General features: G+C 42.0%; 1 protein-coding gene across 3 annotated transcripts in view; it reads right to left on the reverse strand.

Moving 5' to 3' along the window:
- CSMD1 (CUB and Sushi multiple domains 1) overlaps positions 1–15,672 on the reverse strand; it is a 2,014,336-nt gene that overhangs the window by 759,972 nt on the left and 1,238,692 nt on the right. Inside the window, exon 1 of one of the 3 annotated variants that reach the window (XM_047713613.1) lies at positions 1,860–1,967. The exons of the other annotated variants lie outside the window; for them this stretch is intronic. The gene's annotated coding sequence lies outside the window, so the exon portion shown is untranslated. Of the gene's footprint in view, positions 1–1,859; positions 1,968–15,672 lie in introns of those variants that run through there. 3 annotated transcript variants of the gene reach the window in all.

Below are 15,672 nucleotides of genomic sequence, written 5' to 3' on the forward strand. Positions count from 1 at the left end.
CAATGTTTTCAGGTTCATCATTTCATGGTCTTATAGGAGATAGAGCCGTTCATCCACCCAGGATTGTGATGTGTTCATTTGACTTGGAATAGGTATCATTTCTCCCATTTTACAGATGAGGAACTAAGCCTCTAGACATGGAGTATGGTTCTGGACTTAGCATACAGTCCTTGACAGGTATATTTGCCTAATGAATGTTGACTACTGAGTTGACGGACTTTTAGATTTTTGAGAACACACATCAGTGCAAGTCTGTGGGACTCTGGGAATAGATCAAAGACAAATCATATCCCAAATTACAACCCCTTTGCCCACTGAGCCAAATTCCAGCTGTTTCTTGAAAAGGTACAAGAGCTCAGATGACAGGTGAGTCTGGGTGTCCTCAGAGGACTTGCTGCCAGAAAACTTCAAGCCAGCCTCCTTGTTCAGTCAGGCAGGACATGTTGCTCTGCCCTCGCACTGAGCAAGGGTTATTGACCTCTATCCCTCTTCCCTGTTAGCTGGCCTTCTTGCTGGTAGGATTCAATATCTCATTTAAGCCATTTAACTCAAGAAGCATCCTTGGGATTGTGAGTCTATTTCTAGGCTGATGGTGGAAGGAATGCCACAGGAGAATTTCATATTGTTGCAAATGGCAGGATCTCCTTCATTGGATGGCGGAGTGCTGTTGCACTGCATGTAGGCATGTACTTGTCCTCACACACACTGCATGTGCGTATCCACACACACTGCCTACATGTGCTGCAGATGTGTGTATGAATATATGCACATCACTTTATCCAAGGAGAGCCTGCTTGGTTCTTAGAGCATTTCACACGTCTGTTATGTGCTGAAGGAGGGTAAACAGCCCAGGAGGCCAAGTGGCTTCTTTGCCAGCCTATTGACACCACACCTAAAGAACACGGTTGCTTTTATACCAGGAAAGGCATTTGTTTCGAAAGTCAGTGTGGATAAGCAGAGTGGAAGCCACTCATTAACCATACAACGGTTCCTTATTAATAACTACAGAGTTAAATTGATTAAAAATCAATGAATACATATGTTTACTCTTGTCATTTTTCCATAAAGTTTTAAATATCTGCAGAGATGATAGTGAGACTCTACCCCCTTGAAGGCAATTATTCTAATTTAATTAAGTCTTCGCTGTGATTCTTCCCTGTAAGTAACAAGATAAACCACAGTCAAATATTGGTCTGTAGCTATGATCGTCTTGAAAAGAACTGAAATATTATTAAAAGAAAGTTGTACCAAATTGGATATGAATATCTATTAACTATTATATTTAAAAAGCATTCACTTTAAAAATACTGATGAGCTTGAGAAAGGCAAGATGGCGGAGGAGCAGCAGACTGAAACGTCATCAGATCCCAGGAGATCAGCTAGACAGTTATCAAACCATTCCGAGCACCTACAAACCCAACAGGAGATCGAAGAGAAGAAGAGCAGCGATTCTAGGAACAGAAAATCGACCACTTTCTGGAAGGTAGGACATGCAGAGAAGGGAATCCGAACCCACGGGAAAATAGACCGTGGGGGGAGGGGCCAGTTTCCAACAAGTTACGGAGCAGCAGAGCACAAAATCCGAACTTCTATTAGTCTGCTCCACTGAGGGACATCGCCCCAGAGGCTAAACCGGGGTGGAGCCCAGCAGGGACAGTGTGGTCTCAGGACCTGCAGGGTCACAGAAGGATCGGGGTGTCTGGGTGTGGCAGAGCTCACAGGTATCAGAGCGGGGAAGCCTGTGGTAGAGATGGGGCCGAGAAGTGAGTTCTCAGCCCAGGGTTACCTTAAACTGTGATCCATGGCACAGGTGGGGACTGTGCAAGGACTCCACGAGTGGCAGATCTGGGGAGACTCACCTTCCTGCTCTGGGAGAAGCAGCACAACAGGAATCTGCCAGGTTTGGAGACTCCAAACGGGGCCTCAGGCCAGAGACAGAAACGCTCGGTCACAGGCCGGGGGAGCTCAGAGCATGCCCGAGACCAGGGAGACGGGAGGGACTGACGGCTCATCCCTGAGGGCGCACTGAGGAGCGGCCCGAGCTCTCGGCTTCTGCGGTGGGAGACTGGGGGCCGCCATCTTCGTTCCGGCCTCTGGACTCTACGGGCAGCGCTCAGGGAACAAAAGCCCCGAGAGCGAACCGAGCAGGTGACTTAGCCCGGCCCCGGCAAGGGCGGCGCAATCCCGCCTCCGGCAAAGACACTTGAGAATCACGGCAACGGCCCCTCCTGCAGGAGATCGGCAGAACCATCCAGCCAGACCGAGCGCACCGATCGAGGAGAACAGAGGAACTCCCGCGGGGAAAGCAACGCATAGAATTCATGGCTTTTTCCCATGATCCTTTAGTCTTGCAAAGTTAAATTTTCTTTAATTTTATTTTTTTTCTTATTCTATTTTTTTTTACATTTCCTCTTTCCTCTTTCAATGTTTTTTAACTAGTTTATCTTAACAATACCTTTCTAAAAAAATCTTTTTAAACCTTCATTGTTATAGTCATATTTTATCCCTTTATTGCATTTAACCTTATTTTTTATATACATATAGGTGGGTTCTTCCTAAAAAAAATTGGGATACAATTTCTTCTAATAGATCAAAATATACCCTAATCTAGCACATGGCTTTGTTCTAATCTCCAGCCTGAACACATTCCCTCCTCTTTATTTTTTTCTTTTTCTAACCAACTTATCAATTCCTTTTTTAGAATTCTTTTTAAAATTTTCATCTTTACAGTCATATTCCATCTCTTCATATTTACCCTTATTTGTGTGTGTGTGTGTGTGTATATATATATATATATATATATATGTTTTTCTTTCTTTAAAATTTTGGGAGGTGGTTTCTTCTAAGAGACCAAAATGCACCCAAAACAAATGGGTGGCTCTGTTCTATTCACCAGTCTTATATATATATATATGTATATATATATATATATACATATATATATATATAATTTTTTATTTTTTTTTATTTTTGTCTTCCCCCCCCTTCTTCTCCCCCTAGTTTTGGATCTCTTCTGATTTGGTTAGTGTACATTTTTCTGGGGTCTTTGCCACCCTTTTAGTATTCTATCATTCATATATTCTTATCACGATAAAATGACAAGGTGGAAAAACTCACCACAAAAAAAAAAAAAAAAAAGCTGGAGTAGCAATCCTTATATCAGATCAATTAGATTTTAAGCCAAAGACTATAATAAGAGATGAGGAAGGACACTGTATCACCCTTAATGGGTCTGTAAAACAAGAAGATCTAACAATTTTAAATATCTATTCCCCTACCATGGGAGCAGCCAACTATATAAATCAATTAATATCAAATTCAAAGAAACACATCAACAGTAATAAAATAACGGTTGGGGACTTTAACACCCTTATCACTGAAATAGAGAGATTATCTAAGCAAAAGATCAACAAGGAAATAAAGGCCTTAAATGACACACTGGACCATGGACATCACAGATATATTCAGAACATTTCATCCCAAAACAACAGAATACACATTCTTCTCTAGCGCACATGGAACATTCTCTAGAACAGATCACATCCTTGGTCACAAATCAGGTCTCTACTGGTACCAAAAGATTGGGATCATTCCCTGCATCTTTTCAGACCATGATGCTCTGAAGCTAGACCTCAATAACAAGAGGAAGTTTGGAAAGAACCCAAATACATGGAGACTAAACAGCATCCTTCTAAAGAATGAATGGGTCAACCAGGAAATTAAAGAAGAATTGAAAAAATTCATGGAAACAAATGAAAATGAAAGCACAACTGTTCAAAACTGTGGGAAACAGCATAGGTGGTCCTGAGAGGAAAGTATATAAGGATACAAGCCTTTCTTAAGAAACAAGAATGGTCTCAAGTATACAACCTAACCCTACACCTAAAGAAGCTGGAGAAAGAACAGCAAAGAAAGCCTAAACCCAGCAGGAGAAGAGAATTCATAACGATCAGAGCAAAAATCAGTGAAATAGAAACCAAAAGAACAGTAGAACAGATCAACGAAACTAGAAGCTGGGGTTCTTTGAAAGAATTAGTAAGATTGATAAACCCCTGGCCAGACTTATCAAAAAGAAAAGATAAAGGACCCAAATAAATAAAATCATGAATGAAAGAGGAGAGATCACAACCAACACCAAAGAAATACAATTATAAGAACATATTATGAGCAACTATACACCAGCAGATTTGACAATCTGGAAGAAATGGATGCATTCCTAGAGACACATAAACTACCAAAACTGAACCAGGAAGACATAGAAAACCCAAACAGACCCATAACCAGTAAGGAGATTGAAGCAGTCATCAAAAATCTCCCAACAAACAAGAATCCAGGACCAGATGGCTTCCCAGAAGAATTCTACCAAACATTTAAAGAAGAATTAATACCTATTCTCCCGGAACTGTTCCAAAAAATAGAAATGGAAGGAAAGCTTCCAAACTCATTTTATGAGGCCAGCATTACCTTGATCCCAAAACCAGACAAAGACCCCACCAAAAAGGAGAATTACAGACCAATCCTTGATGAACACAGATGCAAAAATTCTCACCAAAATACTAGCCAATAGGATCCAACAGTACATTAAAAGGATTATTCACCACTGCCAAGTGGGATTTATTCCAGGGCTGCAAGGTTGGTTCAACATCCGCAAACCAATCCATGTGATACAATACATTAATAAAAGAAAGAACAAGAACCATATGATACTCTCAATAGACGCTGGAAAAGCATTTGACAAAGTACAGCATCCTTTCTTGATCAAAACTCTTCAAAGTGTAGGGATAGAGGGTACATACCTCAGTATCATCAAAGTCATGTATAAAAAACCCACAGCAAATATCATTCTCAATGGGGAAAAACTGAGAGCATTTCCCTAAGGTCAGGAACACGGAAGGGATGTCCACTATCACCACTGTTATTCAACAGAGTACTAGAAACCCTAACCTCAGCAATCAGACAACAATAAAAACAAAAGGCATCCTAATTGGCAAAGAAGAAGTCAGACTCTCACTCCTTGCAGATGATACAGTACTCTATGTGGAAAACTCAAAAGCCTCTACTCCAAAACTGCTAGAACTCAGGGGCGCCTGGGTAGCTTAGCGAGTTAAGCCTCTGCCTTCAGTTCCAGTCATGATCTCAGGGTCATGGGATCAAGCCCCGTGTCGGACTCTCTCCTCAGCAGAGAGCCTGCTTCCCATTCTCTCTCTGCTTGCCTCTCTGCCTACTTGTGATCTCATTCTCTGTCAAATAAATAAATAAAAATCTTTAAAAAAAAAAACTGCTAGAACTCAGACAGGAATTCAGTTAAGTGTCAGGATATAAACAATGCACAGAAATCAGTTGCATTTCTATACACCAACAAAAAGACAGAAGAAAGAGAAATTAAAGAGTCGATCCCATTTACAGTGGCACCCAAATCCATAAGATACCCAGGAATAAACCTAACCAAAGAGGTAAAGAATCTGTACTCAGAAAACTAGAAAGTACTCATGAAAGAAATTGAGAAAGACACAAAGAAATGGAAAAATGCTCCATGCTCATGGATTGGAAGAATAAATATTGTGAAAATATCTATACTACCTAAAGCAATCTACACATTTAATGCAATCCCTATCAAATACCATCAATTTTTTTTCAAAGAAATGGAACAAATAATCCTAAAATTTATATAGAACCAGAAAATACCCTGAATAGCCAGAGGAATGTTGAAAAAGAAAGCCAAAGTTGGTGGCATCACAATTCCAGACTTCAAGCTCTATTACAAAGCTGTCATCATCAAGACAGTATGGTACTGGCACAAAAACAGACACATAGATCAATGGAACAGAATAGAGAGCCCAGAAATGGACCCTCAACCCTATGGCAAACTTATCTTCAACGAAGCAGGAAAGAATGTCCAATGGAAAACAGACAGTCTCTTCAACAAATGGTATGGGGAACATAGGACAGCCACATGCAGAATAATGAAACTGGACCATTTCCTTATACCATACACAAAAATAGACTCAAAATGGATGAAGGACCTCAATGTGAAATAGGAATCCATCAAAATCCTTGAGGAGAACACAGGCAGCAACCTCTTTTACCTCAACCGCAGTAACTTCTTCCTAGAAATATTGTCAAAAGCAAGGGAAGCAAGGGCAAAAATGAACTATTGGGACTTCATCAAGATCAAAAGTTTTTGCACAGCAAAGGAAACAGTCAACAAAACCAAAAGATGACAGAATGGGAGAAGATATTTGCAAACAACATATCAGATAAAGGACTAGTATCCAAAATCTATAAAGAACTTATCAAACTCAACACCCAAAGAACAAATAATCCAATCAAGAAGTGGGCAGAAGAGCCTGCCTCTCTGCCTACTTGTGATCTCTCTCTCTTTCTCTCTCTGTCAAATAAACAAATTAAAAAAAAAAGAAAAGAAATGGGCAGAAGACATGAACAGACATTTCTGCAAAGAAGACATCCAGATGGCCAACAGACATAAGAAAAAATGCTCCACATCACTCAGCATCAGGGAAATACAAATCAAAACCACAGTGAGATCCCACCTCACACCAGTCACAATAGCTAAAATTAACAAGTCAGGAAATGACAGATGCTGGCGAGGATGCAGAGAAAGGGGAACCCTCCTACACTGTTGATGGGAATGCAAGCTGGTGCAGCCACTCTGGAAAACAGCATGGAGGTTCCTCAAAAAGTTGAAAATAGAGCTACCCTCTGACCCAGCAATTGCACTACTCAGTATTTACCTTAAAGATACAAACGTAGTGATCTGAAGGGGCACATGCTCCCCAGTGTTTATAGCAGCAATGTCCACAATAGCAAAACTATGGAAAGAACCTAGATGTCCATCAACAGATGAATGGATAAAGAAGATGTGGTATATATACACAATGGAATACTATGCAGCCATCAAAAGAAATCTTGCCATTTGCAACAACATGGATGGAACTAGAGGGTTTTATGCTGAGCAAGATAAGTCAATTAGAGAAAGACAATTATGATCTCCCTGATATGAGGAATTTGAGAGGCAACGTGAGGGGTTTGGGGGATAGGGAAGGGAAAAATGAAACAAGATGGGATCGGAAGGGAAACAAACCATAAGAGACTCTTAATCTCATGAAACAAACTTAGGGTTGCTGTGGGGTTGGGGGTATGGAAAGATGGTTGGATGTTGGACGTTTGAGAAGGTATGTGCTATGGTGAGTGCTGTGAAGTGTGTAAGTCTGATGATTCACAAACCTGTACTCCTGGGGCAAATAAAACATTACATGTTAATAAAAATAATTAGTAAAAAAAAAAAAAGCATTCACTGATACAAAAGCACATTCTAGAGAGATTCAGCTTGTAGTGACATCCAGAACTATTGTTTCTGCCACAGGTAATGAGTAAATAGTCGATAAGCAAATAAACAAACAAACAAACAAAATTTCTTAAAAAATTAAAAAATTATGAGCCACGAGAGACTGTGGACTCCAGGAAACAAACTGAGGTTTCTGAGAGGAGGTGACTGGGGGTTGGGCGAGCCTGGTGGTGGGCATTAAGGAGGGCACAGACTGCGGGAGCACGGGGTGTTCTACACAAACAATGACTCATGGAACACCGCATCAGAAACTGATGACGTCCTGTATGGTGACTAACAGGACATCAATAAAAAAATAATAATAATAATAAAATAAAAAATAAACTTCTCCAAAGGAAAAATAAATAAATGAATGAATAATTAAAATTAGTCACTACAATTCATCTATTGTTCTAAGTGTTTTCCTATACAGGTGTAGATAAAGCGTATGCCCATTTCCTTAGTATTTGAAAACCTCCTTTTTCTCTCTAAGAGAGCATTTATTATCACTGCATTCATATACATACTTTCTTGACTTTAGGTACTCCCTCACTGAAGGAATATTCCTTTACTTATGGACCAATGCCCCAGTGTAGCTCTTTGATATTATTTCTGCTAGCTTAATACATTTTATAATAAAACACATTACAAGGATTTGAATCAGTGCTTTTAATTCCTTAGGATCAACTCCTAGAAGTAGAATTTATGGGTCAAAAAAGATGCACTTCCCCAAGGGCTTTTTTGTATGCATGTCATAAAATTGTCCTTTAAAAAAATAAGCTTAGGAAAGAAGCCTTTCAAAAGTATGCTCTGAATTTAACCTACGACCTTTTTACTTTTTTAATTTTACATGCAGTGCCATTGCCCTTTCTTGGTGAACTCGTTACCCAAACAGCTTGCTACTCTTTGGTTATTCCTCTGTTCTTTCTCTCATCCACCCTGCTACCTTCCACATCTGTCTCTACTTGGACATCCAAAGCTTCCTGGAGCCACCGCACGCGCCCTATCAGCACGAGGCCCCTCGGACAGGATTCCCTACTATATCTATCTGCATATTCCTTCTTTTCCTTCCTTTTTAAAAATTTATTTATTTTTTTGACAGACAGAGATCACAAGTAGGCAGAGAGGCAGGCAGAGAGAGAGGGGGAAGTTGAGTCCCTACTGAGCAGAAAGCCCCATGCAGGGCTCGATCCCAAGACCCTGGAATCATGACCTGAGCCCAAGGCAGAGGCTTTAACCCACTGAGCCACCCAGGCGCCCCTCCTTCTTTTCCTTCCTAACGAGGAAATGCCTGAAATCATTGAAAGTCTCTTAACACACAAAACAGCCATCATGGAGCCAGACAGGAATGGCATTTGGAATGTGTTTTTGTGGTTTTTTTTTTTCCCTGTTGTTACTGACTGATCTTCACAAAACCATAACTTCCTGTCCTTGTGGCTGAGATCCCTACCCTTCCCCATCTGCTACAAAACCTACGCATAATTCCATTTTTCTTTACATTTTCTTTAACCATGCCATATTTACCAGCTCTGTAACAAAGGAAAAACAAAACAAACAAACAACCCACAAATTGCAGTGCAAATCATTTTTTAGTATCAGACATATTTCTCAGGTGGAAAATTATTGTTTTCAGACTGCCACCTGAGTGTCCTCTTGTGGTGGGAGGTGAACAAACCTTTCCCCCAGCTTGTTCACGTGGGGAGTGCACGTATGGGTGTGTCTATGGGGGCACTGGACCACTAGGATATTGTATTCTTAGGAACTTGGGAGGTTCTCTCCAAATCATTTTGAAAAAACCTACTGGGACATGTGGATGGCTCAGCCTCCAGCTCAGGTCATGATCCCGGGGCCTTGGGAAGGAGACCCCCATGGGCCTCCCTGCTCAGTGGGGAGTCTGCTTCTCCCTCTCTCCCTCCCCCTTCTTGTGCGCTCTCTCTCTGAAATAAATAAATAAAATCTTGAAAAACCAAACCAAACCAAAACAAAAAACACACTTCTCTTTTGAAAAAAAAAACCTACTATGTGCCAATTATGACATGACTTGGTACATTCTGGGGCAAATAATGCCTGTTTCAGGGCCAGCTATTTCCTGTTTTCAAATCAGCTGGTTTGGCTGCCTGGAGCCGCCCCTGTCTGCGATCCCAGCAGGTGCTGCCCCGGTGCCCTCTCCGTCCGCGGCCGCTCTCGCTTGCGCACAAAGAACACACGGAAATTCCGGCCGCGTTGCTTCAGACTCTGCGCAGACCACGTGAAAGGGAGAACTTGCATCCATAACGCTGTGGACAGAGGAGACGAGGTTCTTTTTCGCTGCTGGGGGAGGCCGGCGGGGCCGCGCCTCGTCACCAACTTCCCTTTACCAAGGCTAATGCTTTTTTTGCGCTTGGGCTCCTGTGGGCGCTTGAGTAGGCCACCGCCAAGGCAGAAACACAGCAGCCCCCGCAGCCCCCAGAAGCCCAGAGAGCTGAAGTGCGGGGACGCAGACATCGCCATCCCTAAAATCTCCCCAGAGGGCTCGGCCGGCGTGGGGGACTGGGTGCGGAGGCCCGGTGGCCCAAGCTAAAGGGAGAGTGAACACTGGCCTCAGCGGCATGGAGTACATGATCAAAACGACAGCATCAGGCCCTTTCCCCGTTCCAGGAAGTCCTCTGGGATCCCTTTTCTCTGTGAAAACGCATCGGTTGGGTATATTCTCAGGTACCCTCTTGCTGTCCTTATTTGCCCACATTCAAAGCTGCCACAACCCTGATCTGACCCAGATATGAATAGGATAAAAATAGCCAGAAGGCAACTCAACAAGCCGTGTAATATCCACTGGCATTCGGTAATTACAGCATTTATCCAATTCCCGGCTGGTGAGAACCTGTGCCCTCGTTTAATGGATCCAGTGAGACGCCTCGAGTCCTGGCATCCAGCTCCTTCCCTCTACTCTTCATCTCCACAGTCAAGATGAGGCCGATCTGTGTGAGAGCCCTAAACTCTGAATGAATGATTCTTTTTCACAACCCTTGTATCCTTGGAAAGGAGAAAATATCAAATACAAATTCATCCCACAAAACCGAAGGGTCCATAGGGCCCTGTGACAGCCACAAATCACAGTCCACTGCTCCAACCCAGGTGTGACCCAAACACCTGCAGCCAGCCAACAGCCCCTCCCATGTCCTGTGCCTCCCCAGTTTGTCCCCAGAGCATGCAGCTAGCCTGAGCCTTAGATGCCTTCTGTGTCCCTTGGGGACAAAACGGAACTTGCCTTATATATATTGCCATATATATATATATATATATACTTGCCTTATATATATTGGTAGCAAACACCAGATAAGTGCAATGTAAGTATTTTCGCAGTTTTACTAGATTTTGGACTTACTGTTTACTCTCTCGTTGAGAGCAATAGCATCTTAACTGACCTACTCTCTAAAAGTGATGGTGATGAGGACGGTGGGGTGATGATGGAGGTAATAGTTAACCCAGGATAAAGGATTCAAGCGTAGCCCCCATTTCTATGCTTCGTCACAACGTAGTCATCAATTCCTCCACGCAGGGATTATTAACGTTGAGCATAAAAACAAACCTGGGGATCTGTGATGTTGAGTAATTTACTGCAAACCTAAGAAGAGCCTGAGCCCGAATTACAGCGGCGGCGGCCCTCTTCCCCTCGTTCTTACTGTGCACTTGCTTTTCCGCCTGCATCAGTGGTGATGCCCGAGCTTTGGCTGGTCTCCTAAAATACAGATTGACTCAGGCCACTCCACAGCTGAAAATGTTCCCCGTCCATCTCCTGTTAGACCCTGAGGACAAATGTACCCTCCTTAGCATATCATCTAAAAGCTTTGATCTCCCAGCCTCACCTCCCTCTCCAGCCTTAATTTTTTTCTGTCTCTTATCCATTGAGATTTGGGCCAAATGTCACCTTCCCTATCAATTCCTACAGATTCCCCCCATTAGAAAGGCATTCCTATGCCTTCCCCCAGCATCTGAGCTTTAGTGGAGCAAATGGTCCTCAGACGTTGTACCACCGCTGATTGTTTGCGTGTCTGTCCTCTTCCAGAGACGCGACCATGACACAGCAGGAGAACGTGCTGTCTGCTCCCTGAATTTGCTGCCCCTCTGGGGTACCTACTGCGGGCTGCCGTGCACTGCCCCCAGGGCCTGCGGAAGCTTCAATACATACATACGTGTCTGTTGTGTATTCAAGTCAGTATTAATCTTTCCTCTCCCTCGGAAGCTGTCAGAATGCCACTGTTTTCCGCATTAGCCTCATTAATCTTCAGTTCTGAATGGATTTCAAATTCTCACTTTCCTTTTTGAACAATGGAACACATAGCTGGAGACTTCTGAACAAATCAATTTGACCAGTGCTAAGATTAAAAAGAATAACATCTTGATTTCTGCTAATTAGACTGAAATTTTAGCAGAAGGAGTTCTAGGTACTGTTCTGATCAACATAATATGGGGGGTACAGGGTCAATTTGTAAGCGAGTGTTCATTTATTCACATAAAACTTAAGTCAAAAAGGGATTTGGGAAGTATGTATAAAACATTGCAAAACAAGTTAAAAACAAACATTCACATCGTACATTGGAGGAGTCAAAGGAAAGGGAAAACAGGTGAAGATACGATGAATCCAGGAGTGGAGCGAGGGACTGAAGCGATGCTCCCACACATTCGGGTCTGACTCTTTCAGAGACAAAGCAGCAAAGGAAATGGGATTTATTTCAATGTGCACATCAACTGATAACCAGCCACGTTTGGGGGACAAAAGGAAAGAGGCATTAAGTTAATGATAATCCTGAAAAGGACACCGGTTGAGGTCACAGATGACATCACCAGTGGGATGCTAACAACAAGGAGAACTTTTAGAAGAAAAATTAGAAGAACTAACTTCTAGAAGAGGATCTTACGATGTTTCCTGATGCAGACTTCTGTACTAATGTCAATGTAGAGTTCAGTACAAGCTCTGAGCGGTTCGGGGAGGGACAGACATGATGTCATCAAAATAGATTGCAGGGCACCTGGGTGGCTCAGACGATTGGGTGTCTGCCTTCAGCTTGGGTCGTGACCCCAGGGTCCTGGGATCGAGCCCCTCATCGGGCTTCCTGCTCAGCTGGGAACGTGCTTCTCCCTTTCCCACTCCCCCTGCCTCTGTCTGTCAAATAAATGAGTAAAATCTTTATTAAAAAGATATAGTTATAAAGATTATATACAGCTATAGATATAGATATATCTAAACACATTTATATAAACACAGATGTTTGTGTGTGTGTGTGTGTGTACACACACACGTAAGTACCTATGTGTTTGCTTTTGCTATACACTTCGTTATTTAATTTTTGAAACTCGTCTTCCCTTATAGAATATGAGCTCCTTGAAGGCAGGATTTCAGTTTGACTTTTGCTTAGGGAATAGTAGATGCCCAGTGTTTGTTGGATGGAGGAAAAGTCTTGCTCATGCAGTAATTCAGCCAGTAGTGCCCCCTGGTGGCCGGGTACCTGCAGGACACTGCTAAGGTCCCACGGGAGCTCTGAGCCCGGGAGATCTTGCCAATCCCGGCACTGTCCTTAAACAAAGGGAGACTTCCTCCTGGTGTCCTGCTCTTCTGAACAAAGATGGATTTGAGATGCTCTGCGAGCCATAAAACCCTCTGTGCAGGAAGGCTTTATCTCCCGTGCTTGCTCCAGTCAACACGACAGAAGTGTCTTAAAGGATGGTTTTCGGAGTGAGGTTCCTTGCCACCTCCAACCCAACTAGAATGCACACTTCTCCAGGGAACTTCTCTAAAATGCAAATTCCCTGGCCCTGTCCAGACCTGCAGCATCAGAACCTGACCATGTGATAACGGAGGAGCATTCCAACTGACTCCTGGGGAAACTGAAGGGGAATCACTGGTCTGACACACTCTCTAGAAAAAGACTTTGAGACTCAATCTGGGACCAGCGAGAAATGACATCAGGATCAGTTAGGAACAGGGGCAGAAGGCACGAGAAGGGGGAGGTGACCATCTGTGCCACAGAAGTTGATGAATCTTACTGTATTTCTTCAGCTGACATTTGCTATCTTGTCCTATTTCAACTTTCAGGTCAAAATACATTTGAAAGGGCTTCTTTCTCTTATTACCGCTTCTCTAATTAGGGTAGCATATGCAAACACCAGCTGCCTGAGATCACTTTGTAATAAGGTAGGGACAGACACAAATAAATGAACACAACTCATAATGATATCTTCCCATATCTACTCCATTACAGAGTCCCTCACCTTGCCCACACTCCATCTTCGGGACCTTCTGGTCCCTGTCCCCCATTACTACGTTCCTTGTGATTAATGCCAGGTTTGCAGACTCCCCAGAGTTCACCTCCTGAGGCTATAGATAGAAGAAAAGACACCATTACCCTGCCCAGCCCCCATTCCATTTCTCCCCTTTCTGCCTCCCTCGTCTTCAGGTTATATCTAGACTGTAGCTCCCTGGAGCTCCAGACCTGTCCATGCCTTGACTCCCCAGGAGCCTCCTCCTCTTCTCAGGGTCTTTAAAAACTGGGTTAAATATAATTCCTTAGGATTAGGTATCCTGGAGTCTTGTTTTATGCTCTAAATACATTTCTCCTGATGGCTGTACGTGTTTATGATTTTGCATTGAATGTACAGTTGAGAAAATGTATTGCTTGTAGGCATTTATAAGAAAAGTAGGGCAGGAGTTCCTTGATAAGGAAGATGTTCTTTTAAAATGCTGATTCTGGGAGGACAATTAGGCTTCTTGTATCCCTTTGATTCCCAGCTCGTTTTCTGGGCTCATATACGCACAGAGACACCAGAATGTTTGCATGATCAACATTTTTATAACAAATTACCATTTCTATTCCCCTCCAAATGTAATACATGTTAAAAGACTCTCCAAATCTAGCTTTTGGAGATATAAAATATTTTCATTACTTCTTTTTGGTAAGATATTTGAGGGTACGTGCAGGAGCACTGACAATATCCTTCCTAACATGACAACAAGGAAGAGCAGTATCTGTCTGCTTGCGCTTTTAAAAAACCAGGCTTCGGGTTTTCTACGGACTTGTGAGTGCGCTCATTATTTAAAAATAGCAGGTGAGCTATAAATTGCAAGGATCCTCGGTAGAGAAACGGCTTCAAAACATCTGTAATGGATGGATGCCAATTAGGAGCATAGGGAGAGATTGTTTAAATCGTCATTTTTAAAAAGGATTTTAGGTCTTAGAATAATCTTTTTGTATTATTCACTGATTTCATTCCATACTTGATGTAAAATTACCTTAGTAAATGATCCATTCAAATTAGCAGTGAATTATGCTCTAATATCCAAAAGCAATTATGTTGGTGAATAAGTTGGTGTTTTAATAAAATATAAATGATGACAGGGTTAATATTTTAGTTACACGCATTTAGTTATACACATACGTCATGATATGACTTGGAATATGAAAAAAACAGGCATAATAAGATTCTTTAATGCATATATGTGCAGAACATAGAAATATATTGAAGTTATTTGAAATATATCCTGAGCTAAGTTTTTGTGCTTATTCCAGAAAAAAGATTAATGTCCAGAAATTTTGAGTAGTCAAATGTCAAGATATATTTAACAGAAAACAAGAAAAATAGTAGCTCAGATGTTCCTGAATATTTTGAGAGTTTTTTTCCAAATCTTTAAATATTTTAATTTCTTTGTTTTATTTTTACCAAGACAATGTGAACTTCAAGAATTTCAAAATAAAAACGTCCTCCTTTTATTTTTGTGACAACCCTTCTTTGTACCATTTTAAACCCTCCTGCCTTACCACTCAGTATTAAATCATTAGGGTTGGTCTGATACAGAGCTGTGCCCTCTGGATAAAAACTCATACGCACAAATCAAAGATCAGAAGTTCAAAGTGAATGGCACCGTTTATCTCCCTGTGTAAGTACACCAGGATTAATCAAATCAGTATTGTCTAGTCCCTTCTGACTCAGAACCACCACGGATGAAATGAAGCAATTACTTCGTAGGCCACAAATGCGGGCGCTAAAATAACAGTTGTTCGTCAGAATAAAATTTTGGGAGCACTGCACACAATCAAGAGGCTGCCTGGTCCTTAATTATCTCCTTTTAAGTACACATGACAAACACTGCTGACTCACTAGTAAAAGTGGGTTTCACAACTTTGATGGCTCCAAATTAGATCCCAAAGCCAGTGTCAGAAACCATTCCATTAAACCAATTTTCGTGGTAATCTCCAATTGCACTGGTAATAATTCACAAATCATAAAGTCACCTAATAATTTGCTAAAACTGACACCAAGCTGGACCTTTTCCTGGCCACTAGAGGCTAGAA

Source organism: Lutra lutra, chromosome 2 (genome assembly GCF_902655055.1).
Source record: "Lutra lutra chromosome 2, mLutLut1.2, whole genome shotgun sequence".
In the NCBI taxonomy this organism is placed as follows: Eukaryota; Metazoa; Chordata; class Mammalia; order Carnivora; family Mustelidae; genus Lutra; species Lutra lutra.